This window comes from Panthera onca, chromosome D3, assembly GCF_046562875.1.
Source record: "Panthera onca isolate mPanOnc1 chromosome D3, mPanOnc1 haplotype 2, whole genome shotgun sequence".
Classification (NCBI taxonomy): Eukaryota; Metazoa; Chordata; class Mammalia; order Carnivora; family Felidae; genus Panthera; species Panthera onca.
Window position 1 is genome coordinate 65,024,339 of NC_138350.1, and position 25,616 is coordinate 65,049,954.

The 25,616-nt window shown below is 43.7% G+C and overlaps 1 protein-coding gene and 1 long non-coding RNA gene across 10 annotated transcripts in view; one reads left to right on the plus strand and one right to left on the minus strand.

The window, feature by feature from the left end:
* The window catches only part of SLC14A2 (solute carrier family 14 member 2), a 425,016-nt gene that overhangs the window by 245,069 nt on the left and 154,331 nt on the right, over nucleotides 1-25,616 (plus strand). The window lies entirely within an intron of this gene.
* The window catches only part of LOC132665954 (uncharacterized), a 131,838-nt gene that overhangs the window by 35,467 nt on the left and 70,755 nt on the right, over nucleotides 1-25,616 (minus strand). For 2 of the 4 annotated variants that reach the window (XR_009604370.3, XR_013551236.2), the window contains 2 exons: nucleotides 4,537-4,717; nucleotides 4,256-4,367 (listed from right to left, as the gene is read on the minus strand). This is a non-coding gene — a long non-coding RNA (uncharacterized LOC132665954). Of the gene's footprint in view, nucleotides 1-4,255; nucleotides 4,368-4,536; nucleotides 4,718-6,363; nucleotides 6,556-25,616 lie in introns of those variants that run through there. The other 2 variants (XR_009604367.3, XR_009604364.3) reach the window with 2 other exon arrangements.

Below are 25,616 nucleotides of genomic sequence, written 5' to 3' on the forward strand. Positions count from 1 at the left end.
GGATGGGGATAGAGGCAAGTAGTGAGTGTTGATGTCATTTTACAGAGGCTATAACACATGGGGCTCTTGGAAACTGTACCAGGGAACATGAGCAGGATCCCAGGAAGGTGGAAAAGGGGGTACTTTTCCTCCACTCTGGCTCATACACAGACACACTGGCCAGCACCACAATCCTAGTGATATGGGTGACAGACTAAAAACCACTTCTAGGTTTCTTAGCGTTTTCTTTCTCTTCCATTCAATTCTTTGGACTTTTCCCAGCTGATGTTAATGACTAATTCTTTAGTGACTTTAGGGGCACCTGGGTGGCTCAGTCAGTTAAGCGTCCGACTTCAGTCAGGTCATGATTTTGCGGTTCATGAGTTAAGAGCCCCGTGTTGGGCTCTGTGCTGACAGCTCAGAGCCTGGAGCATGCTTTGGATTCTGTGTCTCCCTCTCTCTCTCTGCCCCTCCCCTGCTCTCTCTCTCTCTCTCTAAAAAATAAATAAACATTAAAAAAATTTTTAATTCTTTAGTGACTTTGTTCTTTCTGTTGAGAGAAAAAAAATATTTCTACTAGCCTTAGGTTTACAGTATAAATAATGTCTCGAGATAGTGTTTGACCCTGAGTTGGGTGACTCCAACTGCCAGGGGCAGTGAGCTATAACAAACGTGGATCTCCATGTACAGCACAGCCCCCAGGCCCAGACCTGCTGCTCACAGCTGTGACGACATGAGGGTCATTTAGACACTGTAGGTCAGGATTCCCTCATCTGTCAAAGCAGGTGGATGATGCTCTCCTCACCACCTCCCCCACTTTCTTATGGAAATACTGAGACCTAGGGGCTCAAACAAGTAAATAGACAGAAAGTGCTTTGAGAAGCATAATGTGCTAAATAAATGTAGCAGGAGTCATCATTATCACTGTGCTATTGCCATTATTATTTTGTGGTCAGCTCAGCTTTTCTTAACGCAGAGCAGTTAATGAAGTGGCAACTGTATTGGTTTCCCACTAGGAGGGTGACGGGGCCAAATGAGGCTCTATTTTTATCCCATTTTAGTGTCCAGTTTTTTTTTTCCACAACAGCTATATCTAGTGGGTTTATCAGTATTTTAATTACAGTGCCACTTTATTATACTTATTCCTAACAAAAATCAGGCCAAGGACATTTTTTTAATCTTAAAAATGGTAGATTTCCCTAAAGAAATCCTAACTTTCACCAGCAACCAGAACACTGCTACCTTACCTCTAAGCTTGGTACCTACAACTTTTAATGAATTATTTTCAGCATAACCAAATTTTTTAAATTGTACTTGAAGGTCTACCAGTAGAGAGAAAAATGACAGAATCTATTTGTTATCAGGCTTTGGTTTATAAATTTTTCACCAGCTGAGATGCATTTTTCCTATGGTCATGAGGAGTTATGGGAATAGCTCCTCATAAAGACATACTAGAAGGGCCAGACAGACAAAAAGAAAGAATACCCACTCCCGACCCTGGTGCATGGCCATTCTGTTGCTCCTGCAGCATTTCAGATAGGCTTGCCCTCGTATCATCATCAAAAACAAGCAAACAACTGCCTCATTGGAAGGAAAAAATAAATGTTGCAAAGTAGGGAATCTAGCCCGTTAGGGCCATAAAATATCAAGTTATAAGGGGTTTTGTAAGCATATGGCCCAAATAACCATTTTATAGATGAGAGAAGTAAGACTTACATAGGTGAAGTGTATATCCAAGATCATATAAATGCACAAATATTAAGTTGAGCCATATATTACTTTCCTATTGTTGTTGTAACAAATTACCACATACTTACTGGCTTAAAGCAACACAAATTTATTATCTCACAGCTCCATAGGCCAGAGGTCTTACACAGGGCTCACTGGGCCAAAATCAAAGTGTTGGCAGTGCTACATTCTTTTCTGGAGACTCTGGGGAGAATCCATTTCTTAGCCCTGTCCAGCTTATAGAAGCTGCCTGCATTCCGTGGCTTGTGGCCCCTTCCTCCATCTTCACAGCCAGAAATATTGGGTCTCTCTGATCTTTTTTCTGTAATCACATCCCTGACCACAGCCAGGAAGGGTTCTCTGCTTTTAAGGACTCATGTGATGAGACTGAGTCCACTTGAATAATCCAGGATAATCTCCCTATCTTTAGGTCAGTAACCTTATTCACATCTGCAGAGTCCATTTTTAGCATAGAAGATAACACATTCACAGGTTGTGGGGGATTAGGGTGTGGACATCTTTGGGTGGGGTTTGGGCATTAGTCTGCCCACCACAGGGAGAATGAATTTATGGAGAAAGAAAATGGTGAGATAGAGCATTGATTGCTTGAGCAAGAAAATAACTGTGGACCCTTGTGGTAGGCTAGAGTCTCTAAGATTCTGACTCCACTTGGAGACTTGTTGGAAGTAAGAAGAGTGCTTAGGATCAAGCCCTGCAGGGGAAGGGAAGGAGGGAGGAATGGGCAGAGAGAGGCGCTGGGCAGCAGGCTTTCCCAAAGCCTCAGCTCACCCCATGAGAATCCAAGAAGGGGATGGCCCTTCAGAGTTGTCATCAAGGTCTCAGCCTTTAAACTCTTTCCCTCTGATTGCTGTGACCACATCAAGCAGTCACAGGGTGTGGGCTGCCCTAACGAAAGGTTGTGATCTTGAACAAGTCTGCTTTCTTCAGAGAGGACAACTCCCAGTAGCTAGTGGAATTTGTCCTTCATTGATGAAAGAAGTTTATAAGCAGACAATCACAGCTTCTACCAGAGAACTTGTGCCTATGTTTCATGCCCACGTTTGAAAATATTAATAATAATAAAGTCAGCTGTGATCTGTTTTGAATGATACCTAATTGACAGATTTTGCAAAGTGATTCATCTATAGCAAGACAAGACAGGGTCTAGAAGGAGACTTGCATGAACATGGAAGCAAGAGCAGGAAGGAGTCACATGGGAAGAGGAGAACAAGACTGGGTCAGAAATGGTGTGGACCCCAAAGGAAAGGACAGACAGATTGCAAGTTCTGGCGACTAAGATCCAAACCCAGGTCAAAAGTCCAGGACTCTTCCCAAGCCACAGCAGAGAAGGGGACATTGGCAGAGGCTACAGGCAGGGGTGGTAATGCTGCTAATTGGTTTAGAAGGATTCCAGCAACTTCCAGCAGAGACTGGTCAGGACATTGCAGTCCATCATCAGCCATGGAGGTGACTAGGGAACAGGTAAGAAGTCCTGTTTCAGTAGAACTGAGGAAAGAACAGGAACCAAATTACCAAGGAAAAGGGTGTTCTGTATGAGATTAGGCAGGTGAGCTGTGGTCTCATGTCATCTAGCCCATGGATGTCATTTGGTGCAAGGCCAAGTCTGATTTTGGCACAAGAGCAGAGGATACTCCGGTCATCTCAGTACCAAGGGGTAGACAGATGTGGAGGCATTGCTGTGTGCTCACTCCACAGGAAGTCTTTTCACAGAACATCAGGGCTAACCTTAATGTTAATTTTAACAAAATGGTATATGTGAGGAGGGTACAAAGACTGATATGTTCCCACCCTTGAATCCCTGCGACTCTCACTATCTCTAGTCAGTGCTGAGCCCAATACCTGCACCAGGGTTAGCTTAGTCTTTTTTTCCACACAGACCTCACGGAATCTCAACCACCTCCACTTCTTTGCACATCCAGACTGAAAATGTCTAAAGGAAATGGTATTTAAGAAAGGGACTTCTTGGGGCACCTGGGTGGCTCAGTTGGTTGAAGTCCGACTTCAGCTCAGGTCATGATCTCATGGTTCATGAGTTTGAGCCCTGTGTTGGGCTCTGTGCTGACAGCTCAGAGCCAGGAGCATGCTTTGGATTCTGTGTCTCCCTCCATCTCTGCCCCTCTCCCACTCACATTCTGTCTTTCTCTCTCAAAAATAAAATAAACATTAAAAAAATATTTTTAAATGATAGGGACTTCTTGCATCTTCTAGAAGTCTGTGTAGATACCGCATTGGGTCTACCATACTTACAAAGTAGGTTTCTTTCTCCTACATGCATTGATTCAACTGGTGACAGCAAAGCACTTCAACACAGTAAACACCATTACCTTCCTGTAAGTCCTTTGCCACATGTAACTGTCAGCAAAAACACTAACAAAAACTTCTGTTTTTTATAAAGGCTTCACATTTTTACCAAGAACTTTCATGTCCATTATTTCATTTTAATTTGACAATACTACTTGGGGAAGGAACATTTTATGCCCCTTGTAAAGATGAATAAGTTGAGATTCAAAGAGTTTGAGTGACTTACCTCAAGTCACAGGTTAGAGTCTGAAACTGGAGCTGGACCTTATTAACACAAGTTGCCTCCATCACCTTTTCATGGTATGTCCACCCCATTGAAAGAGCTGTGTCTCATAACCCTGGAAGTTTGGGAGAAAGGAGTAGGAATGGTAGAGAAGGCAGAAAGCTGAGGAAAAAAATGTCCAACTTTCACCTTTTATCTTAGGCCAGTCCTGAGTTTATTGTTTTTGACTCTTTTTGACTTTAGCTCTGTGTTTTTAATTCTCCAAAAAATTCTTACATCCTTACCTCATTTGTTCCACTCAGCAGTCCAGTCCCGTGAGGTAGGCAGAGCACATCTAACAAGGGATGATGAAGCTGAAGCCCAGAGAGGTTAGACCACTGGCCTAAGAACAGTTGGCCATCTGGTGGCAGTGTTGGAGCTGGAACCCAGATCTTTGCGTGGGGATGGGATGGGGGGGAGCACCTGCTGAGAGAGGTAGGAAGGAGGCGTTGCCTTAAAAGACTCGTCAATATTCATATACATTTCACAATATACGGAAGTCAAGCCATTATGCTGTACACCTTAAACTTATATATCCATTGCCTGTCCATTGATGATATCTCAATAAAACTGGAAGAAATAAATTTAAAAATTCATACAAAAGTAAAAGGGGCCAAGAATAGCCAAAGAGTTTTGAGAAAGAACATAAAGAAGAGGGGCTTATCTAACAGACATCAAAACTCATGATAAAACCTTGTGATGGAGGTGTAGGGATACAGAGATTAATGAAATAAACTAGAAAGTTCAGAAAGAGACCCACGCATTTTGGGAAGTTGGGTACAAGACAGCAGTTGATTACAAATAAATAGGTAAAGTATGGACTTTTGATATTAGTGTCACAACAATTGTCTCCCCATACTCGAAAATTAACATTAGAGTTCTATTTCATATACTAAATAACAGAATATTGCAGATAAACTCCAGGTGGATTTGAAGCTAAAAGTTCAAATAACAACAACAACTTTTAAACTATTAGGAGAATGGGGTGCCTGGGTGGCTCAGTTGGTTAGCTGTCCGACTTCGGCTCAGGTCATGATCTCATGGTTCATGAGTTCAAGCCCCACATTGGGCTCTGTGTTGACAGCTCAGAGCCTGGAGTCTGCTTCTGGTTCTATGTCTCCCTCTCTCTGCCCTCCCCCACTCATGCTCTGTCTCTCTCCATCTCTCAAAAATGGATAAATGTTAAAAATTTTTTTTAAAAAATTTAAACTATTAGAAGAAAGTCCAGAAAGATGTTTTTATATCAAACCAGGGAAATACTTCTTAAGATTCAAAAAAAGCACAAAAGAAAAAGATAAAGTGGATCACATTAAAATTTAAGATTTCTAGAAGACAAAAGACACCATGAGCAAAAGCCAAAATACAAGTGAGATATTTGTAAGAGGCAGTTGCAATGCATTTGACCAACAAAGGATTAATATCTAAAATATGTTGGTAAAACACTGCAATAAGGAAAAGACAAACAGCCCAACAGAAAAACAGGCAAAATATAAAAATAGAAATGTAAATCAAAATGGCCTATAAAAACATGAAAAGATGCCCTCCCTCATTAATAATCAAGGAAATGCCAATTATAGCAAACAGATACCATTTCACACCTACCCAGTTGTCAAACATTAATAGTTCAACGGTGCTGAATTTTTGAGGGAAATAGGCACTGTCATTCTAGAGGGAGCGCATTATTTAACCCCTTTAGAGAACAATTTGGAGAAATCTTGTAAAAATGAAGATATGTGTCTCTATGACAACTAGTTTTATGTCTAGATATATACCCTAGCAAAACTCACTCCTATGTGTAATATGACTTGTAAAAGGATGTTTATTATTGTATGGTGTGCAATATTGAAAATTTGGAAACAATCTAAATGTTCATCAATAGGGCAATGGAAAAGCATTGTACATTTCATAGCAGTGAGCCTCCCTGAGCTAGACTCATGTATCAAGGATTATTTTAGAGAAAAAAAAAGAGAAGGATTATTTTGGAAATTCCAAGTTAAACAAAAAGAATCATATCATATCAGTGTACCGCTTACATCCATGTTTAAAGCATACAAAACAATACTATTACTTACAGATTCACGCATAGGTGAGGTAAAAGCATAAAAACACAGAGAAAGATCCATGCAGTTCAGGAGAATCGTTTTCAGAAGGAGGAGGCTAATAGGCTCAAGGATAGTACACAGAAGATTCAACTGAACCAATGTTTTATTTCATTAATTAAAAAAAAAAAGCTAAAACAAATTCAGCAAGATGTGAACATTGTACCATTCTGTGCTGTGGATATTGAGTGTGTGACATAGTAAACAATTCAAGAAAGAAAAAGTTATTCACCAGCAGCCTCTCTTTCCTTCGGTGGAAATGAGAAGGCAGTGGGGAGCATGAGTCTGCAGGAAACAGAGCTGACAGCTTTGAAGATTATTTTGGCTTTGGATTTCTGCTCATGCACACACACCGAGACAGTTCCACACACGGGAGCAGCGGGGTCATGCACAAAGCGCTGCCAAGCAAAATAGTCAAGGCACACAGGGGGCTCCGCCAGCCCCAGCTCTGCCAGGGCATCAAGAACATTCTGTGGCTAGGAACAGGGCCCAGGAATGACAATGGCTTAAATACAATAGGACATTCTCTCTCTCAACATAAAAGAATTCAGAGGTTGGCAGTCCAGGGCTGATAACAATGTCTGTACGATCTCTCCAGGACTCAGGTTCTTTCCATCTTTCTGCTCTGCCATCCCTAGTTACATGAGTTCCATCTCCAGGGGCACTTCATGATCTGAGACAGCCCCACAACTAAAAGTCATCAAGGTCAGAAGCAAGAAGAAGCAGGGAAGGACAAAATGTTTCCTATGGGCCATCCTATACCCTCCAACAGTTCTTTTCTGGAAGTCCTTAACTTGCCTGGACATTTTATTGGCCATTCCTAACCCCCAAAGGAGGCTAGGAAATGTTTTGTTAAATGCAGTCAGCAGTGTGCCCAGCTAAAAAGCTGGGAGCTCTAATGCTAAGGAAGAGGGGGAGAGGCTAGTTGGTTAACAGCTAGTGGTGGCTCCCAGTCAGCAGTAATGCATTTTGTGCCCCTAGACAAGAGCTTGCCTCCTCTGGACACTGCTTTCCTGTCCATGCAAGAAAGAGCATTGACTAGGTGGCTTCCTCAGTGGAGCCAATCATCTTTGCTGTTAATCCAGTCACACTTTGGTCAAATTTCTACTTGGGTAATTATACCTGAAGCCCTTATCTGCCCATTTGGCTTCTACCACTCAGGGATAGGTCTGAGTTGGGCTGCTAACCTTTTTCTCCCCCCATAGTTGTCCTTCTGCACTTATGCTTTATACCCCCCCACTCTAGGAATTGCAGTTTCTCTTCTAGGCTCATCAACTGCTAAAAACACCCAGATTCTAACCTTCCAACTCACCTCTTCCAAAGAGCCTTCCCTGGCTTGTGGTACCCGCACTGAGACCACTTCATCTCTCTGTCCATTGTCAATAGTTTCTTTCACATAAACAGTCAAGTACTTTTATTGAGGATGGGCCTTCAACTGTCTGGTGCAGTGCTCGTAACTTTTTTTTCCAGAACCCCTCTTCAACTGAACATTCTGTGAAACCCCAAGGAAATGGATACAATGAATTAAAATGGTGGTGTGCAATGGGGTGGAGCCCAAAGTCTTCAGAACACGCTCTGAAAAGAGAACATCTTGCCCTTATTTTATGAATGAAGACATTGCTGCCCTAAGTCAGAATTGAATTGTCCCTGGTCATACAGCTCCTAACAACAGTGATGATAATGACAGCATTAGCTAACACTCACTGTCTGTGTCAAGCACCAGTCTGAGTGCTTTTCATAGATTAATTAAAGGCGCTAAAAGTAAAATAATAACAAGTCTCTGATTGCACCTTAGAAACAATATGAAAGTCTGTTTCTGTCCAAGACCCAGAAAAAACCTTTATGCAGAAATTGCCAAATACATCATCTATTGTATAGCTATAAAGTGATAATGTATCTGTACCCTGTGTAGCACAAGTTTTCTAAAAGGTTTAGCAATCAAATAAATCAACAACAAGGAAAACCATTGCCCAAATACATTCCTGTATTTTATTACTGAAATCAGCCTAGGAGAATTTTGTTTGCTGGGGGCTCAAGGAGCAGCCATAAGGGAGCAGCTGGAGAAGCCTCTGGACAGGGTCAGTGTCAGATACCGGGAGATGGAGAGACTCAGAACAGGAAGGTCAGCAAGAGGCTGCCAGACACCCTGAGCCAGGAGGCCTTGTGCCTGGAGGTGACAGGAACAGCCCAGCTGGATGGGAGCGCGCTGCTTGCTGTAAGCGCCATAAGTAGTGCTGTAGACGAAATTGGCAGGAAAAGTGCGTGAAGCTCACACTTTCTCTGCATCTTCACCTCTCCCTCCCACCACCACGCCTGCTTCAGGAGAGTCTCAAATCTATTCTAAAGTGAACGCTCCATCTCAGCTCAGGATTCATCCCCTCCTGTCTCCTAATTAGGCTCCTGCGTTCTCACCTGGTCTCTCCCTTTCAGTTAGATTCTTCCTCCACAAACACATCATCTCCCATTTTTAAGGAGATTAAAAAAAAAAAGAGGGAGAGAATTTTCCTTGGTCCTGCTTTCCCCCCAGGCTAGCACCCCATCTCTCCACTTTCCTTAATTGCCAGATTTTAAAGAAGTACTTCTGTGTTCACTGTCTTCCCTTCCTCATCTCCACCTTCTTTAACACCTCACAGTCTGCTTTCTGGTCCCACAATTCCACAGAAATTCCTCTGCCAGATATGCCAACTTGTCCAAGCCTCAGTTTGGTCTCTACAGCATTTGTCACTGTGTAACCATTGCCTGGACCCAGCATCTTAAAATAGTTGCCTCCTCTGGCCTACATGATGCCGTTCCCCAGTGCTCCTCTGAAGCCTTCTCATCTCCTTCCTGGTCCACTCTCCCCAGACCACCATCTTAGTCCATTGGTGGAAAAGAGACCAGAATAATTCAACACCCTGGATGTTTGGGGTTAATGTACTCTTTCGAAAATCTGATGGACGTTTTAAAGAATCTCCCTAAAATATGGTTTATATTTACATATACATGCATATGGACATATAGAGATAGATAGATAGATAGGATAGATAGATAGATAGATAGATAGATAGATAGATAGATAGGATAGATAGATATGCGTTATTTCAGGAGAAGCTCATGGACTCCCTAAATTAAGGACCTCTCCCCAGAGAATAGCTTTTTGTACAAAATGCAGTTATAATGTCATGTGTCTACCCCATATTGCTGTTAAATCACATGTTTCTAGTAAGTTCTTGGCTTCCAGGGGTGCTATAATGGAGTCACACATTTTATCAGAAGGAGCCCATGATTCCCATCCCAGTTTTCATACCTTAAAAGCTCAATCAAGTAACCTCTCTAAACAAGAGTTACCTCCTCTGTAAAATTGGGCATTATAATTTCTTCTCTGTGGCACAGGATTGTTGTAAAGGTCAAATGAGATCAGGAATCTGAAAACATTTTTGCAAACTTCAAAGCACTGCAGAAATGATTACCATTAAAATCACTGATCGATATCCTTAGGGGTGCACTAGCAGGGTGTAACATGGGTTTTACTCCTCTGTTGGGCATCATCTTATGATCTGACCTGGGTCTGTTTCCCAGTTTGTAAACTGTAGATAACAGCTATTGTAGCTACCTCATAGAACCACTATGTGTATCAAATGAAATAATGAATGTGGAGGGGCTTTGCAACTCAGCAAGACCGAGGTGCCTGCCATTTCTCATCCTCTTCTTTGTCTCTCTCCATGTGCATTAATTGAGCTCCATAAGCCCAGCAGAGTGAGGCTGTGCTCACAAGAGTCCCACCGTGCCCAGTGATGGAGCATTCCTACAAAATAACTCTAGAGTCAAATTAGACTCCAGTGAGTTAATCATGGATAATGTAATTATAAGAAGCAGCAAATAAATTGATAATAATTGGCTACTTATTATTTTTATAAAGGGGACATGGAGAGAAAGAATATAGTGTGTGAGGAAGATTATCCATTGTAGAAATAATCACTCCTTCTAGCCACTTGGCCTATATTTGAATCCACCCCAAGGAGCACGCATGTCTCTTTGGTATACTGGGTTGCTATAAAATACTTCCTGACCTGAAATCCTGGCTTTACCTTGATGCATGAGCATTCCTAGCCTCTAGTAGGTGTGCACAGGTTTCCAGCTCTCCAAGAAAGAGCACAGCAGCTGGAACTGTTGTGCTTTCTCTGTTCCCAGTCCTTTCTTCTGTGTCCCGCTGTGCCCAGCTGAAGTTCAGAGCAGTAGGTCAGGGACAGGTGCAGACAAATTATCAAGCTTAAGATTGATCCATCTCTGCCTTTTCACCAGGTTCTCTTTGGTTTCAGAAAGAGGTGGGATTTCCATGGTGCTATGAGAAGGGAGGACTAGCTATTATCTGGTGAAGACAAATCAGGGATGCTGTCAGAGTCAAATAACAGAGCAAGAAGCATTTCTCAACAGTCTCTAGGACCTGAGAGGTGCAAAACTGGCCCTTCATTCCAGAAGTGAGGAGCAACAAAGTGTCTTGGGTTCCATGTAGAGAGGAAGAAGAATAAGGAAATGGAAGGGAAGCTAATATCTACTGAGCCAAGGACATTACCTACATTATTTCATTCAACAATACCCTCTGGCATGGGATTATTGTGCCATATTACCAGCAAAGAACCCGAGGGCCAAAAAGGCTAAAACTTGCCCTAGATCACATAGAGAGTAAGGAACAGAGGGACTCCAAATTCCAGACCATTTCCACTCTGCAGACTGGCTCACCATAGGTGTCAGAGATCTTTCCAAGTATTGGGCACACCCAGATAAAGAGTAACTCTCCAGTTATGTCCGGTCCACAGACATTCCCCTTGATAAAGGACCTTTGATTATTATGTGATAGACACAGACTATAGATGAATAAGAAGACTCCAGTCTGAAATGGAAGATGCAAGTCTTGTAAACTTAACTACGTCCCTTATGCTTACCTATAAAATAAACAGAACATTATCTCTCTAGGAAATTTGTAAGTTGTGTAATTCAAATGCTGTGATATTTGTGAAAATACTTCGTCATAGTCAGATAGAGAAGGTGGCATTGCCTCCATTCACAGAGCTGCAGCTGAAGGTCACGTCCCTGGCATAGACACAAAAGAGCAAACGCTATAGAGGTCCCGGAGCACTGGATAAGAATGAAGCAGGAGCCTAGAATGCAGCCGAGGTCTGATAATGAATTACTAGGTCAGAGCAGCACTAGCAGTGACAAGGGACCCCACACATGCTGCTTAAAACCTTCCTAGGATCGATGGGGTCCCAGAGCCTTGGGCAGAGCTAAGTCTTCCTGTGTTAAGTCTAGTGGCTTCCAGCCTGGGAAAAGGAGAGTCGTGGGGGAAGAAGCTGACAGGTCATTGCAGCTGGCTAGAGCAAAAAAACCAAGAGAGATGAGCTCCAACTTTGCTTTTCCCCCCTTATCCCTGGATATGGTTTCCTGGTTTTATGGCTCTAGACAAAAGTATAGGCTGTAAGATCCCAGAGGGAATGGACTCTATCTCAGATGTTATTGGATTTCCCATAGAACCTAGAAGAGCACAGAGCTCAAATAAGTGGTCCATAAAGACAAGATGCTGTGCCTTTGCCTTGTGAGTTCCCACAGCTAACTTTTCCCATAATGAACTTTTTGTTAGGAAGAAGATCCTAGAGGACTTATTAAACAGGGAGATTCCCAAGTTCTGCTCCTAGGGATTCAGATTCATGAGGCAGGGATGGAAAGAAATGTGCCTTTCACAAACTCCGTAGTTGTTTCCAATGCAGGTAAGCCCTGGGGCAAAAACTTTGAGAAACTCTGTGATAGTCTATTATTCCACATACTATCTTGTATTGAAATGATCTATTTATGGGTCTGACTCCCCCCACCAGACTCCAGGACAGGGCCTGTGTCTCCTCATCCTTGTACCCCAGAGCCCGGCAGAGCACCTGGCACATGATAGGTGTTTGGTTGTGCTCAAGAATGAGCCAAAAAAATACACCCATTCCCATGGGAACGGTTTCAGATCTAGGGCATGTGTTGTTGACAAGCATCACTGGTAATCCCCATATACCGTAAATATGGCAACAGTACTGAATGGTGGGATGCTAGAGCGATAGAACTGAAAAGTACCCACATCCCTTCTTTAGCATCCCTAGAGCAAAGGCACAACTCTGGCTCTCTGCAATTATTTGAGTCTGTAGGATTATGCTCCGAGAAGCATTTTCTCAGAGATCATCTAGCCAACGTAATTACAGTCACTTTGTAGACAAGGGGATGGAAGCCTAATGAGGCTAACTGACGAATTAAAGATTGCACCCTGAATCAGTGTCATGCCCAAAACTTAGACTCAGTTCTCTGGATTTTCTGGGCAGAGCTTCCTTAAAGCCATAAGATTCTGAGAAGAACCTGTATTGGTTTTTGTGTTTTCTTTTTTCAAAGAAGGGTCAATAAAATCTTTTCTTTTTTTAATGCCTCTATTGCTTGCTACAGGGATATTTGTCACACGAAGAAGGCATCATTTTAAAGTTCCCTGGACAGCTCTTACCAAGAACCTGGGCCATGGAAAGTCTTCCCGAGAGCCCTTTGGAATTCTAAGAAGGAAACAAAATTAGAGCTAATTAAGTGTGTAATTACTGTTGATTGTAGCAAGCATGCTTCTTTTAGGTCAGATTTATGATGCAGTGGCCTATAGTGTTTGTGACATGTGATAGCATTGAGTATGTTTTCAGGAAATGGGGACCTTGTCTCGGCCTTGGGATTATTACTAGAGGCGGGTTTTTATAGGATTGGGGAATGGACTGCAGTGGATTTCACAGAACAAGCTCTACACAAAGGGCATCTCCATGTTATGCACATTAACCAAAATGGAACCATCCTGTGCTCTGCACTTGCCAATGGGGCTTCTCTTCTTCAGTGCTATGTCCCTGCCCATCCAAATGTTTAGTGAATCACATTAATGCAACTAACTCAATGTCTGGTTTTATGTGTCCTCCCTCCATTCTCTGTTCCTTCAGTTTGGGTTGTCACTGTAACCCACCTATTTTAATGTTTTCTGACTCTTCAGGTATTCTTGCTACTATGTCAGGCTCCCTGTGAGATGGGTTCCTTTTCTTCAGTCCTTGGGCACATCTTCACTTTTTTTCCTTATGCAAAATCTTGTACACTCTTTCTTGGCAACTCTAGTTAAAATACTTACTTCCAGAGGTAGGCGGACCCCATCTGTAGTAGATCCAATGAGAGAGGCTGTGCCCCCTTCTTCCTTGCCCACCTGTGCTAATGATTTGAAAATAAATCCCTCTGATGGCTCAAGTGCTATCTGCTGCATTGTAATCAGCCTTGAGGATTCAGAGTAATTTTCCCCATCAAAGACTTCTCTCACAAGCCTTCCCACACTACTGGGAAATGGGTGAGACAGAAAGGATTGTAAAGGATTGTGTCCATTTTGCAGGTTTTGAAGCTAAGGATCAATGATCAAGCTGACTTACCTAAAGTTAGTTAGTAATAGGGCCCCTTCAAGAACCATGACTTCCTGTATGCTGGTCTAATTGTCTTTAGTCCTTTTTTTCCCCCCTCTGATCACGCTTTTGCATAGCTAAAGTGTACTCACAAGGTTGGCTGATGTGTCCTCGGTAGGATGGAAGGGAAGGAGGAGGAAATCTTTGTTTTCCTCTCCTGGAATGTTCCAATGGTTCCAGCTGTGGCTACAGTTCATGACTGCAGGGATTTTTTGCTTGTTTATTTTCTTTTGAAAGATTCTATCTCAATTCCAGAAAACTTTCCAGCAAACAGTACTTTGAGGCAGCTGGGGAAGGGAAGGCTGTTCCTTCCCTGTCATATGTCCTTAAAATAACACAATGGGGGAGGCAAGCCCTCAGGGCCCCCTTGAGGTACCAAGGATAGCATAATGAATTGGCTAATCATAAACCATTCGCTCCTGAGTTCCAAGCGATATGGTAATGAATTGCCAACGAGCCATTCGCCAGACTGCAGCCATATGGTGAGGGATGGGACCCTGGCACATTGTAGCCATACTGTGGATTTGTCTGTGTAATTGTTCCCATCCAGGACCTCCCTATCTCTATGGCTGCTAATTAACGTCCTGTTTAAGCTTCTGTTGTCAAAACTAATTATTTGTTTGTTTTATGCAGACAGGTCTTTCTCTTATCTGGTTAGTAATAGTGACCATTAAGAAATTAAAATGTGTTTGAGTTCACATAAAAATATTTAAATTTTACATCTTGTATTGCCTAGTGGGTACTGAGGCCTACCAGCCCTGGCCTATGGTAGCAACTCAATCTAGGAGCTTATTAAAATCAACAAATTATCATCTTTCCCAATAGAAACTCCAATGAGGTTTCAGTTCATTAATTTTCCCCATTGCTCTTCCTGTCCATGGACATTACTGTAGTTGGTTCCTCAGCTATAAAATGTGGATTTTATGATAATAGTGACGATAATAAAAATAATCAGGAGAAGAAAGAGATTCATTTATTAGAATAAGGCACCATTTCAAATACATATTTCCTATTAGTCTGAGGAGATGGTGAAATTTTGGAAAGAACAATGTTGGTTTCCTTGTGCTCTTCTACCATTTTGTTTCCTTGCCTCTTTAATTGCTTTCCTTAGTTATTACCCAGCTGGGGCCAGAAAGAGTTTGGGGAAAACCGAAAGAAAACAGAGCAAGGCTACCCTGAAAGGAAAGGGGAATAAGAACCTACTACCAAGAAACAGCAAAGCCAATTGGAAAGAAACTATCTTATGAAGGATTTAGGAGACCAGCAGCATCAGGGAGGCTATGAGTCGGTGGGCTGTTTTCCTATACCAGCATGTGTCCATCATTCCCCGACCCTCACCACTAGGGAACAAGGGGTACTGACCCTTTATCCCCAACACACATCTTTCTGGCAGCCTTTCCCCACTGACTGCCTATTACTCCTGTGCATTGATCTTCCTTTTATGATAATGTTAAAGAATATGAGGAAATGAAGGCAAAGAGGAAAGAGGATGAAGGTGTGAGGAAGCCCCCAGGGTAGTGTTTTCTGAGAACGCTCCTGGACTCCTCCTCGTCTACGGACACAGTGGGAACAGTCTCTCTGTTTCACAACTTCCTGATTTTTCCCTGGGTCCGTGTCTGCACCCCAGAAACAGTCACTGTGTTAATTGCAAGGGTCAGGCCAGTGTCTTCCGTGGCATCTGGGACATGGTATAATGCACACAGATTTCCATATGCAGTCCCTCCCCGCAGTCCTCGGCCCCAGAGCACCCACACCACGTGAGAATGCGGCTTCTCGGGAGACGCTGACATTTTAATTGGAAGCATCTGTTGCCTTTTCTGTTATTTTTGGCCAGGTTTGGTTTATTTGTATGAGCCGATGTTTGTGTACAGACCCGCCTACGCGTTTCACAGGAGGCGGGACACAAAGCCTAGCATCACCGCCTCTCTCATTTTCTTCTCAAGTGGCTGACTGGGACATGTGATAGGGCCACCTGCATTCACCCCAGTCTGCTCTGTGCTAGGGTTCTCTCAGACGAACCGAGGGTGGGGAGGGCCAAATGGAGAGCAAAAAGTCACCTTCCTGGGAAAGGAGAGATTTGGGAGAGAGACACCTGCCTCCCTCTTCCCACCCCTGGCCCCAGATTGTGGTGAGGCCTCTCCCACCACCCGCCCAGCAGATGTCCCTGCCCTGCTCTGACTCACACACTAGCCAAGGCTATCATCCTCAAGTCACCTTCAAGCCCCGTTCCCACTGGCCTCTGAGACCCTGCCCTTCACACGGAAAAACCTCCCTTCTTTTCTCTGTCAAAGCTAATCATCTCCACAGAACCTCCCTACAGCTGGCCAGTGGACCAGGCCACACATTCAGCAGCACTGCTTCCAGTCAGTAATCAGGACATACTGTGCTGTTGCTGCATTTAGAGCCATAGTGGGTTGATTAGTGGTCCCCTCCAAAGTTGTCCCCTCCAGAACCTCAGGATGCAAACTTTAGGAGATGAAGGTCTTTGCAGACATCTTTAAGGTAAGGATCCTGAGATGAGATCATCTGCATGAGGGTGGGTCCTAAATCCACTGATGGAGGAAACAGAAAAGGAAATGAGAGAGGAGGATAGAGGCCAAGATTGGAGTGATGCAGCCACAAAACAAGGAATGCCGGGAGCCACCAGATGCTGAAAGAGGCAAGAAAAGCTCCTTTCCTGGAGCCTTCAGAGCAAGCATGACCCTGCCAATACCTTGATTTTGGACTTCAAGCTTCTAGAACTGTGAAAGAATAAATTTGTTGTTTTAAGGCACCAAATTTGTAGTACTATGGTAAAGCAGCCCTAGGCGAGGGTGACATGATGCACAAAATTCTAAAAATGGGAATTGGAATCAGCCCTAGATTTGCCACTAGGGGATCTAGTCTGCTGTGTCCCCTCAGAGAGGTCACATAAGCCCCCTGGGCCTCAATATCCTGGCCTGCACATTGAAGGAGGTGGAGAAAATGATGTCTATGACCTCTTGCAGGTCTAATATTATATGTGCTATACAAAAAAGAGAGGCTGTAACTACATAGGATGATGACCTTATCAGCCCAAGTGCCCACTGTGAAAAGCAGACTAAAAAATCCATCATGGATCAGAGGAGAACTTCACATGCGGCAATGTCAGTGAAGGCCCGGCAGAGGAGGCAGACTGATCTCAAGCACAGATTGGTAAAGGAGAGGAGCAGAGAGAGCATTAGACACAAGGGCCAAGGGGAGGTAACATGCAGAGATTGGATGAGTGGGTCACAGTGAGGAAATGGGCCAGGGCAGAGCAAGAAAGACCATGAGAACACCACATTCCCACTCACCCAAAAGTCATCTTTTGGTAATGTCTGCTCCACTGCCAGCATCCCTGCACCAAGGGATGTACTTTGCTCCATGGGAGAAATAAGACTCTTCCTCAGCTTGCACACATCCATGCATTAAACAAATACATATTGAACACTCACCATATAGCCAGCAGTGACCCATGCACTGAAGAGTCAGTGGTGAGCACAGCCTCTGCCCTCAGTGGGTTTGCAATTGGATGGTGGAGGCCGATCATTGAGCATGTAACTATGTTCAAGGTGGTGGGTATTTTAGTCAAGAACATAAACAGAGGGATACCTCAAGCTGAGTCCCACCTAGTTTGAGGGGCTTGGAAATCTTCCCAAAAGAAATGACTTTAAGCTACCTGAAAAATGAATAAAAGTTGGCTAGTTGACAGGAATGGTGAGGGCTTCCTTTAGTTCTCCCTCATTTGAGTATGTGTAAAATAAAAAAAGCAGAAACATACAACAGGAATAAATAGGAACAGTAAGAAAAGGCAAGAAGAATAATCAGTTAGAAAAACATGGCCATCTGGGGCCATCTGGCACAGGGACAAATATCCCTGCACAAACTAGGGCCTTCCAAGTACAACTCTGAACCTAAAATACAAGCTCAAAATAGATTCACTGTCCTTTGCTTTTCTCAAAGGTAAGAAAGACTAGAATAATTTTCAGAAATGCCATCATTCAATATCATCAACAAGGCACCTTAGCTCTCTGGAAGACTGATTGGGGTAGATCTGTTCCCAGTAGTGGCCGGCCTCCTGAATCTTCTTATGTTGACGGTTACAGACTGGTCTTCATATATGTTCTTGGTGTGATTCTCTTCTCTTTCTCAGTCCTTGGAAGAGAGTCCTAAGTTCCTCAAAAACAGGTCCTTTATTGTTTCTTTGCTTGCCAACCCATTCATGGGTGCCTAGCCATCTACAAAGTTTTCCTATACAAATAACCAGTGTTGATTTAGTGAGTCCCCTCAAACCTTCCACCATCCATTCATATGGACCATTGAAAGTGGTCTGAAGATGTGAGCCTAGTAACTCAACAAGACTTTGTTAAAGGCTCTTAGTTCAAGGCATCATGCACACACAAAAGCACCTGTCCTCAAGGAGTTTACAATCTGGTTGTGGAGACCAAACATACACATGTAAAAATGTAAATGGAATCACAAAATGTAGAGATGTTTGGAAATCAAGGATGACCTCTGAGCTGATATCATGGGTAGCAATGCCATGCCAATGCCTCCAAATCATTGCTTTCAGGTCGATCCAAGGGAAAATTCAGGGATGAAGGATCCTTGGCCCTAGCCTGGGGACTGCAGATGGTGCTGGTCTATCCTGGAGCTTCCAGTACAGCCAAAGGCCTTGAAATGTCTTTGAAAAGAACAAGGATGAAAATAAAGACTCCATATACCCCCTCATGGAATACATTCCACACCTTACCCAACTCATCTGTGGACCTGGCAGTTTCTGTCCCATCCCTCTTTGTAGCCAGGGACACAAAGAGGAGATGGACCAATGTCCCTATCTCTGCCTATCCATCTGTGTCATCGCCTCCCTATCTTCCTCTCTTTGTCTTTCTGTCAAAACCTGTCTGTCTTAGGGGCACCTGGGTGTCTCAGTTGGTTAAGTGTCTGACTTTGGCTCAGGTCATGATCTCCTAGTTTGTGGGTTCAAGCCCCATGTTGGGCTCTGTGCTGATAGCTCAGAGCCTGGAGCCTGCTTTGGATTCTGTGTCTCCCCCTCTCTCTCTCTCAAAAATAAATAAACGTTAAAAATTTAAAAAAGAAAAAAACTGTCTCTCTCACAAATTCTCCAAAAGTTTCCTTTCTGTGTTTTTCTCTCTATCTCTTTCTGCCTCACAGTCTCTGTCTCTTTCTATTACATGCACACAGTTATATTTTGGGGAGAAACCCCCTATCCTTGTCACAGTGAGCCTCGGTTCTAATTTATTAGCATGAAGGAGATCAAGGTTTAAAAGAAGAAGAAAAGACATTTACAGGAAAGCCACGATAAGGTTGTGACTGCATTTCAGGTCACTGAGGGGACAGGGAAGGAAAAATAAATTGGACAGAACTGAAAAAGTTAAGACCCAGAAAGTCTGGGTTATATTATGTCAGCAATCTGCTGCTATAATGGCTGTGATTCTGCATTCTGTGGGCCCTCACCCCCTGCCTCCCTTTGATTGTTTTCACAAGAGGTGTTGGGGCCAAAGCCTTTGAGAAGTTCTGCTAAGATAAATTCTCTTTGTAGAGCTATCTCACTTGGAGCCCACATGGTTGCTTCTTCTGGAATACATAGGATTATGGGTCATAGGCCAGGCCTCTGCTGCACAGAGGAGTGACTAAGACTCCTTCAGTGTCAAGACTGGAAGAGGCTTTGGAGAGTGTCTGATCCATCCTCTGCTTAACAGAGAGGGAACCTGAAGCCAGAGAGATGAGGTTGTCCAAAATTCCACAGCTAGCTTGGGGCAGAGCCAGCCCAGAGCATTTTTCCACCACCTTCTCACTGTGCTTCCCAGGTTCCTGCCTCATCGCCATCTCTAATGGGCAATGTTGGGTGAGATGCTTGACCTCTCTGAGCCTCAGAGTTCTTACTACAGAATTAGGGAGCATGGAAAGAGAGTATTTCTGAGGGTTTCTTGTAGAGTAACAAGTGCTTACAACTATTTTCGTGTTTAAACCTGACATTTCTGCGTTTTTCAGTAGTCATAAAAATTCCCATACTTAGGGGAGAAAAATTAGTCTTTGTGAGATTAAGCGAACTCCTTAAGATCATGAAACTTGTAGAGTCAGAATCTGAATCCTGATCCCAGCAGTTTATCCAGGACCCATCCCCTACCCCCACCCCCCACCCCACAGCTGTACTTAGCACAGGCTTAGAGAAAATGAGATGTATTTGGACCAATGACCATGCCCTCCCACACTCCCCAGACTCTCCATGCTGCTCTGTCCCCCAACCCCGCCACCAGTGGGAGTGAAGAAGTAGGTCACCATGCTCACAGGGAAGCAGCCTGGCCCACTCTTTCATGGAGTATCACAATGTCACATTCCCCTTGGCCTGCCTGTCAGGATCCTGCCTCCAGAAAGTGGCCCAACCAGCTGTGGAATAAAAAGGCATTCAGCCCTGCTCCCCACACACAGGTGTCTGCCTCACCGAAAGAGGCTTCAAGATGCCCAAAGCCCCACACCAAACAGCTAGATGATCCCCTGAACTCAGAGAGGAAACTTACTTGGAAAGGTGACAGCTCACTAGCTTGTTCTCATCCTGCTTGCACAGCACAGCAGCATTTCCAGCTGGCATTTGCAAAGGCCATTTTCCCCACTCTGGATTCAGGACACCTCCCCACCAGCCAGTGCTCAGAGCTAGTTGCACCATTAGACATTTCTTTGGACACACACTCATTCATACACATGCACATCAAGTCCTGTTATTTTTATTGTGTTTTTTTTTTCTCCTTCTCTCCTGAAGATCCCATAGAGTCCTCTGCAGGGCACAGGCCAAAGAAGACAGCCACCCACATGATATGATTTTACAGATAGCAAAAAGGTCCCTGTTCCTAGCTCATGTAGTAACTCCCTTTTAATTGTGTACAGAGTCACCCCAAGCCAATAGCCTTGTTCTTTTCCCAGCCTTTACAGGGAGCATTACCTGGGCCAGACAGTTTGGCTCTTAACACATCCATGGTACTTGTCTGTATTCAAAGAAGCACTTTATTATGTATAGCCTTGCATCCTTAGTCAACTGTTTACCACGTGAGGAACTTTTTTCAACCAGGATATAGCTTCGGTGGGGCAGAAACTATATTTGAGGCAACAAGCTCTGAAATTCTAGGGTGTATATAGTAACTTAAAGCTTCTTTTTCAGACTCTCACATATTACTCATAACAGTGGACCCTTTCAGGGTAACTTTTCCTTGGAAGACCCTTGTCCTCCAAATCAGCCCTCACCCCTCTTTTAAGGTCCATTTCCATTGTTTTCCTTGTGACATTCTTGGCTCCATTCCATACTCCAATGACATTAGTAACCCCTTCCCTGTGCTTGCTCCATGGCCCTTTATACATACCTTTATCTTTGCCTGATCACAATGGTTCATTTTTATCTGCTAAATATCTAGATGTCTTTCCATCCAGACGGTGAGCACTAGGTGGGTAACTGCCATACCCAGGAACAGCTAGCAGGACAAGCAAGATCTCAGGGATGTAAGCTTGAGAGAGAACGCAGTTGGAACTAGGTGGGAAAGGAGGACCTAATCCATGTGTCCCAAATTCTCCCACAAGAATTCTCCCATTTGTGTTAACTCCTGTCCCCAAAACAGATCTTGGAAAAAGCATTGCCTTGGAAAAAGAGTCCAGAATCCAAGGGGTGGGATGATATCACACAGGGATCAGGCCTCCATGTGTATATCAGAAGGTTCGCTACAGTAGGCAAAGCATTACTGCAGAAAATGCCCAGGGACACGTACTATTTGAAAACAGGTAGGCTGTGGCCTCAAGACACTGACTTATCAGTCTGCTCATGGCAGGGCCCTCCTAGGAAGAGTGGGGCTAGAAAAATGGGCTCTCGGTTCTCAGGGAATAAGCCTAGCAAGAACCCAGCCTAACAGACTAAAGTTTGAGATGTGGTTTCAAGCCCACAGGGGAATTAGGAGGCTGGGAAGGGAAACTGAAGCAGGAACCCAGATGCACGTACAGGAGCACATTTTGGGGGAAAGATAAATGCTTGGAGACTACATACCAGTGCCCATGGAGCATCCCTGGGCAACAGATTATACACTGTCCATCAGATGGTGGAGGTGAGGCTCCCAAATGAGTTCTTGGCCTCACCAGGTATAGCTCGTGAATTGGGGTAAACAGGCCCAGCAAGGAAGGAGTGGGGAGCAGGGAAGCACAAGCCAGATTAGGAGATTCCCAGGCCAGGAAGAAGGGTCCTTTTTCAATTTTACACCTCCCACACCCAGAAAACTGCCTGATCCCTATGAAGCAGTCAAGAGAGATTTGTTGGAGTGCATTTAGGAGTGAGAGAAGTTTCCAGATACCTTTCCATCATTTTGGCAGGTAACTCCCAGCTTTCCTGGTCAGGCCCTGCTTACTGGAACCCTCCGTCCAGTGCCACAGAGAAAGTGCAATTCCCCCTCTGCACTATTGCTCATTACCAAGAAAAATGACGGCTTGATAGTCTTCCAGCAAGAAAGAACGATCTATTTCATTTGGAAGTTTGGTAATTGATTAGAGCAATAGATTTTCTTCAGGGCAGCCTCGCTGGGAGAGTCTGGCTCGGGCACAGGATTTACATACATTAGGTTCACTATGCCTTCAGAGTTTGTCTGAGAGGATGAGATCACAAGGCCATTACTGGGAGTGGGTGGTGGGCTGGAAGGATGGGGAAGGCAGAGGGGAATTCCCAGACATCATTTGTCAACAATGAGGGTCGTGTCTAGTTCAGAATACTTTCAAGTACTTGGTAAATCCATTACCAAGGGTCTGTCTACTCTGGGCTGTGATCAGAGAAAGGGCTTCTTTGAGGATCCCTGTTGACCAAGTTTCAGTATAGATGGTCTCCAGAAACTTACCACTAACCAGTGTGGTGCCCACTCAGAGAGGTGCCCAATGATGGCTCACTATTCCATGGCTGCACCTCAGCCTCGGTGAAAGGATGCCCCAAAAGTTCATATCATGGAGCCACTGTAGAGGTCAGTGGAGCCAGCTGGTAGCAAACACAGGTCTCTATTACAAATACCATCTGAGGCACATCCTGATCTTATATACCCCAGCCTTTACTTCCCTCTCTGTGTGTCTCGGGGTCAAAACCTACTTTAAGAAAAACTCTCAAACTGGTCATTTGCCCCCCAGTGTAAACATAAGTCATTATGTTCTCTTTCCCATAGTAACCTCCACTTTCAGCCTTATCACTAACTCTCTGGCAAAGAAATCTCTAGCATCATTACATTTATGAGATGGGGGGTGTGGAATACATAGGAGGGATATACACCACAGACAAAACACATTTTGTAATACCATTGTGTAATGATACTGCCTTTCTTTGAGTCACAACACTAGCTCCAAATTAGGGCCTGTAGGACTCAAATACAAAATTAATTGTGATATGTGTAATTATAATAATGACAGTTTGACCTTAGCCCCAAAGTAAAGAAGGAAGGGTAAAGGTGTTTAGATCTTACCTACACATATGCAAAGAATTGATAGTTGACTTGGGCCTATAGTGCCTGGCCCCAGAAGTCTGATGGTGAAAAGAATGAGATACTTACCTGTCTGTGCTATTCTCACTATACCTACTCAGACTCATGATGGAAGAAGTTTCTCCTTTGACCAGCTGAGAATGGACCCAACCTCCATGGGGATCCCAGACTAAGAGAACATCTCCACCTCCACAAAGTGTTCTGCCCTGGAGTGGTGAAAAACTGTAACCTTTCCTGTGCCTCCCTGGGTAGGCATCCTGCCCTTTCCATGCTGTAGCTCCTGGTTTAATCTCTAGAACCACAAGTCAGTCCTAATCAGACCAATAGCATCAGCCACAGTTGGGGAAAAAAAGCTTCCCCCAAAGATGATACCGTGGAGGTAAACATCGACTCTGATAAAATGCAAATCTGGCCCTGTAGACGAACTTGCCTTGTTAGAAATTTCCCATAGATGCCTTAGGTGAGAGTTCTAAGGGGGACCTGGCCTATATTACTTGTTGTGTAAATGGTGATATTGGGAAGCATACCAGTCAGTCAGCAAATTTTATTGCACATCTATGATGGGCAAGGCTCAATTCTGTGAGGGATACAAAGATGAATAAAGATCAACCCATGCCCTCAAGATTTAGGTGGAAATTCACCCATGGCAAACTTCCTGTTGCTTACATGGCACTGAGATAGCTACTAATATAGCCATTAGTACTCATTAAAATGTTAATTTATATATTAATAAATGCTTTATTCCTACCCTTAAGGCTATCTTCTTTCCTCTGTTCCCCAATTTATCAAAAATTGAAATGCAAGCACCAGATTCAGTGATTCTCTTGAAACCTAATAAGAAAACAATAAGAACCGCATTAATCATAATGGCATTCTCCCGGGGCAGGTTGAGGGGGATGTGTTAGCTAAACAGGATGAGCGCTTCATTCATAGAACTGTTAAAATACCTGGTGGTGTATGCCCGGCACCATAACGGTGCCTGGCACTAAGTGATTTGTCAATAAATATTTGTTCAATGAGTGAATGATCGATTGAAAATGGAAGAGGTTTCAAGTGCTCTTAATACAACTACAGATTCTGAAAATTATGATTTTAAAGTAACTGCTTTGTCATACTAACTTGTAGCATCACTGAGCTAAAATCCATTTTAAGGAGCAATCATGGAGACCGTGGACAGAGTGTAAATTTGTATCCAAACACCTGGGTACTGAGCTTGACTAATATCAAGTAGCCAGGTTGGCCTTGGGAAGGTCCTTTCATCTTTCTGAGCCTCTGTTTCCTAACAAAATAGTCTGGGAAATGCAGTATAAGCAGAGTCAAAAGAGGCACAGAGGAGACAAAAGGAGCACCTCCCATCCAATGGGGGCACCCTCCACAGCTCACCCCCTATGGAATGTAGACACATGGGGCCTGTGAAAGCAGGGTGGGCAAAGTCACAAGGGGGTGACATTCCTGGGGCAGAGAAACTGTCCCTCACAGGAAACAGGACCTGGAGCAAGAAGAATTTAACACAGACCCTTAGTTCTTGGGAATTAATCAGGGTCTGATCTGCATTGCTCTCCTTTGTGTTCCCTAAGTGTGAGGCACCTTGCATACCCAAACTGCCCTGTTAAGTGGAAATTCCTCACTGTGAAAATTCAAAGTCTTGATAGGCAGTGTGAAATCTTAATATTAATAAGTAATTGAGTTAATCATTGATATGGTTTCCTAAACTCCCTTTCTGAAGATTCTCATTAAAAAAACATCACAGTTGGACTTTTGGGAGTGCAAGGGGTATGCTATACCAAGTATAAGGCTGTGTTGATGCTGGAATCAAAGAGAACATTAAATTAAACTTATCCAGAACATATTGAATTTTCATGTTTTTCTTTATTTCCCTTCCCTCTCCCCACTGTTTTCCTTCTTTCTTTCTTTTCTTCCATCCTTCCTTCCTTCCTTCCTTCCTTCCTTCTTTCCTTCCTGTCCTCCTTCCTTCCTTCCCAGCCTCCTTCCTTCCTTTCTCTTAGCCTAAAGTAAAGCAGTATCATAAATTGGAAAGGTCACTCAGGCAATACTTTGGAGACCTTAATTCTCCTCCCAAATTTGCCACTGAAATAAGTGTGAACCTAGTGGGATCACTTTATTTCTCTGGCCCTCAGCATCCTCATGTATAAAGTGAAGGGTCTGAACAGACCAGTGGTTTTCCAGATGCTGCCTCAGGGAGCTGAGTGGGGGAGAGAAAGATCAGACATGGGGCTTGCAG